Source organism: Cynara cardunculus (genome assembly GCF_001531365.2).
Source record: "Cynara cardunculus var. scolymus isolate 2C chromosome LG 12, CcrdV1, whole genome shotgun sequence".
Lineage (NCBI taxonomy): Eukaryota > Viridiplantae > Streptophyta > Magnoliopsida > Asterales > Asteraceae > Cynara > Cynara cardunculus.
The window spans coordinates 25,379,917-25,384,789 of NC_037539.1; the positions used below are offsets into that span (position 1 = coordinate 25,379,917).

At 33.1% G+C, this 4,873-nt stretch overlaps 1 long non-coding RNA gene across 2 annotated transcripts; it reads left to right on the forward strand.

The window, feature by feature from the left end:
* The first annotated feature begins 329 nt into the window (after nucleotides 1-329).
* Nucleotides 330-3,690, forward strand: LOC112523534. 2 transcript variants are annotated; one of them, XR_003070276.1, is made up of 3 exons: nucleotides 330-406; nucleotides 681-789; nucleotides 3,596-3,690. It is a non-coding gene; the product is annotated as an uncharacterized LOC112523534 (long non-coding RNA). The 2 variants fall into 2 exon arrangements; XR_003070277.1 differs by lacking the exon at nucleotides 3,596-3,690 and adding an exon at nucleotides 3,075-3,099.
* Nucleotides 3,691-4,873: the final 1,183 nt, after the last annotated feature.

Here is a 4,873-nt window from a genome sequence, read left to right on the forward strand (position 1 = left end):
TTACTTTATCTATATTATTTTATTAAATAAATTTAACAAAAATATTAAAGTCTTAAAATTTTAAACGACCAAAATACCTTTAAAAATCTTAAAATCTTGAATTAAAACACAAAGTATTTATTAACAGCTCAATCACTCCCAACAATACATACCCCTCAATTGCTTTTAGCTTCCCAAGACGACTATTCAAATTGATTTTAGGTTCCCTCCTCAAATTGATTTCCCCAAGATGACTTCTCAAGCTTCCATTAATGATTCAATCTCATATATATCAATCCATCGCACCTCTTCCGTGCCAATCTTCAAGCTTCCATCGTCATCTTTCTTCAGGCTTCCATCTTCATCTTCCTTCAGGCTTCCATCGTCATCCATCGCTCCTCTTCCGTCGCTCCCCTACTCGAATCAGGTAAAAACACATGATCCGTACCTCCATTTCCCTACCCTCCTCCTCTATCTTCCATACCTTGGGGTTTAATCTCGTTAATGGAATTGTAGACAGTATTTAGGGTTTTTATTCTGAAAGACCTTTTCAATTTCATACCAAAATCTTTGCAAATGTCGTTTTTGACATTGAAAACTCCATTTTAATCATCACGTTCTTCTTCGTCATCATCTGTTCTTGCATTATGTCAAAGTAATCAGTTACGATCATGTTCTTCTTCGTCGCTATATCTTCCTAGAAATCGAACGTTTAGCAGAGGAAAATTAAGATGGAGAGCTGAATCTCAACACCAGGATTTTTCGAGAAACAGCAATAGTAGTGATTCACAACAACCTAACGGTTCCGTGGTAAGTTCTTTTGTATAATTTTGTTCAGATTTTGGAATATCTTCTTGTTGTTGTTAGCCGATAGAAAGTAATTACCGTATACTATTTTTATTCGTGTTGTATATAGTTTTGACTTGTTGCTTTTTAAGTCCAAGTTATGAATTTGTTAAAGAAACGAACCAAAATTTCTTTCAGAAATGAGACCGAGATTTTTTACAGATATAGATCAAATTGTTTTGTAAGAACGGAAAAATATATAAGGGCAACTCCAACCATTACACTAAAAAAACACCAAAAACACCAAATCTTGTGGACTCATAAACACCAAAAAAAAAAACTCAACTCCAATCACACTCTAAAAAAACACTAAATTTGTGGACCCCACATTAAATAATAAATATAAAAACCTAAAACTTAATATTTATAATTATTTATTTATTTATAATTTATTTAAAAATATTAAATATTGAAAAAAGATGGTGGGGACCACCAACTTTGGCAAGATGCCGTTCTTCTTCTCCCCGGCATATTTGCCGTTCATTTTCAGCAACGGGTATAGATTTAGTGTTTTTGGAAGTCGATTGGATCCAAAAGAACGGCAAAACTAAGGTTTTGCCGTTCGATTGGAGTTGCCCTAATAAGTTTGTGGAAAGCAATATATTTGGAAAATTTCTTTCACATGGATTCTTTGAATAATTATTAGTTTGTGCCTTGTGGAAACTAAAGTTTACTAACAAATCAAAATGGAGAGAATGAACATGGCAAAAAACTTCCCAAGCTGGTGAAAACTGAAATTTTATAAATGGTAGACGTATCAGGTTCTCATTATTATCTCTTTTTTTTTCTCGTGCAAGTAACTGGAGGGGTGGGTTTGAGGAGGTTATGAGAGGTTTGCTTTAGTGGCAAGACTTGTCTGTAAGCAATTTCCAGCATCTTTTGGCATTTTATGGAATATCATGTTGCTTTGTTTCCTTGAAATAGCTTAATCTCTGATGCCACACATTTTTGTGAGGTTTGAGGAATGATGACATGTGGTTAGGATCAAACTATGATGATATGTTTTACTTAAAAGGCTACCTGGGTATGGGGTAATCTAATTAGGCATGCCACAATAAATTAGGTATGCATTCTAAAGACATGGTAGCATGAGACGGTAATCTGTACTTATAACCATCCCCTACGCTCTTTAAATGAGTAGGATATTATTATAAGAAGCAATGTTTTTCATTTAAAAGAGTCGGTTTTCGTAAAACTTGCATGTTCATAATCAGTTGATATCGATCATAATCTTTCTGAACCAACTGCTACTAAGTTGATTGGTAAAGCATGCAATGGATGTTGGCATGCTACTTGACTTGGGTAACCCTATATCCTAAGTAGTTAAATCACTATAAAGCATAACTTACAAGCAGTACTACTAAGTACCTATTTTATACAGTACATGTGAAAAAAATTACAAAGTTTCCCTAAACATGTCCATCACCCAGTCAGTCAAAGAGAATGAAATGTGATCGGAAGCTGGATATATTGGCTAAAACAGTAAGTTCACAAGTCCCATTGCAAAGAAAGGTGATCAATTAATGAAAAGACACAATGTCTTTACATTTGGAAACTAAATTCGTATGTGAAAAGATCTTAGAGTTGTATCTTCAGTTTCGATTCATTCTAGACTTACTTAAGAAGCATTGGAATAGATCCATCGTTCAGACACTGAAATTGAGTAATCGACTTTTGGGTGGCGGTGGGTCTAAAGACCCATTTTAGTTTTTTTTTGGGTAGTTGATTTTTATGAGTGGATGAATCTTTGAATCTTTCCTATGTACCAGTTGATGATAGAGAAAATCCCATCTAGCTTTGAATCTTTCCTATGTTATACGTTGAAAATATAAAATATACATGAGTTCTATAGTAATTACTGGTATAATTTGTTAAGTGAGTGGATTAATGTCAACTTTTCAACCTTCTTTTTCATATGGAAGCAACTTTAATTGAGCAGTACCAGTACCAGTAATTTAATTGTTTCAGATCTTCCATTTTGGCTGGAACCATTTGGGAATGGGAATACGGTACCAGTACCAGTTGATGATAGAGAGCACCCCATTTGTCTTTTGAAAATGCTTGGAAAATATTATATGTTATATGTTTGAATCTTTCCTATGTTATATGTTGAAAATATCATATACATGAGTTCTATAGTAATTACTGGTATAGTTTGTAGAACTGTAGTTTTTGATTGACAGTTGTATACACCGGTGAATACTTTGACATCTCTTCATTTGCAAATAATTCTCGATGTGAAAACACAGAGACAAAGGGCTGATCTTTGAATAGAAAAAAGAGTGGGTCTGCAGGGTCCCAAATGAATTGGCCTATTCGAAAAAGGCCTTGTTCTTTGGAAGATCTATCTCGTGTCTGGTACTGCATGGTTCCACTCTGCAAGAACTCCGAATCATTCTCTTGAAGCTCATCCTCTTCATCATAATGATCCGCTTGCCCCGAAATGACCTGGACCAATAGGGAAATCCCAATTCATTGGGCCTTTCGATACAATCTAATAGAAAGCCCCAAGGGAGCCATATTCTAGGAGCCCAAACTATGTGATTGAATAAATCTTCCTCTATCTGTTGCGGGTCGAGGGCTCCTTCTTCTTCCCCCTCTTCAAACTCCGATTCGTCTTTTTCATAGAGAAATCTTTGATCAACCCCTCCCAGTTAAAAAACAGGTTATTTCCAAATATTATTTGTGGATTGTTCTTCCTTGCTGTAGCTTTTTGTACTTGCCGTCAATATTGTGAACACTCAACGGATGTTATTTGTCATGATTTCAGGTATTGCTGGTGTGCCAAAAAATCAACTGAGTTCTGTAATGTATGTGAAGACTTGGGAAATCAACTTACTCATTCCATGTTCTTAGAAAACAACAAACCTCGAAAAGATCTTATGATATCCATTTTTCCATGTTTTTGTTCATAATTCCAAATCCTTTTATATTATTGATTTGGATTTCTTAAATTTTGTAGTAGAAGGTTGAAATGGAGGATGTATTTGTAGAACCAATTATCAAAGGAGTTCTATCTTAGGGCATGATGTTGTAATTGTATCATAGGTAATAGTTGTTGAGTAGTCTCTCTTCCGTTAATTTTGATCATTTTTCTCTTTAAAGTTTTTTAATTTAATGTTTCTATATGTTAAAGCAACTATCTATCATATTTTTGGTTTATGTAGTGCATATGTATCCCCCTTCTGCAAATCAGGGAAAAAAAGTGAGTTCAAAGAAACCTATCATTTGATTTTTAATTTTCTTTACAATCCGACCAAATTACCAATTTTATTCCTTTTCTTAGATTCTTACACAGATTTTTATCGAATTTTGGTACATAGGACCGTTTACCTAATGCTTACCCGAATTTTTATTATTTTTGTTATCTATCTTTTGTTTAAGTATTCCTCCAAATCCTAAATCACTAGCATCTGTTTCTACGATAATTTGAGCATTATGATGGGGTATATTAAGACATGGTAAATATTTGACTTTTTCTTTGATATGTTTGACAATCTGAGTATGTTTTTGAGTCCATGGTTCTGATTTCTTTTTTAATCTTTGATAAAGGGGTTTATATATAATTCCTAAGTCTTTAAAGAAATCATGAACATAATTTAGACAACCTAAAAATCTTTGTAATTGAGTTTTATCTTTAATTTCATCTGTAAATTTATTTGCAAATTCTAAACTTCTTTGAATAGGCCTAATGGTTTGATTGATAATTTCATGTCCTAAAAATCTTATTTGTGTTTGGAAAAGACTCATTTTTGGAGCAGATACGACTAATCCATTTTTGTAAATTAAATCATAAAAAATATTTAAATGTTTAAAATGTTGATCAATGGATTTTGAAAAAATTAATACATCATCAATATAAACAATGGCGAAATTGCTTATAGGAATGATGATATCATTCATTATGTTCTGAAATTCTAAGGGTGCATTTTTTAAACCGAAAAGCATAAAATTCCATTCATAATGACCAAAGGGAACGTTAAAACATGTTTTATACTTATCCTCTTCATGTATTTGTATTTGCCAAAAACCTGATTTCATATCAAAT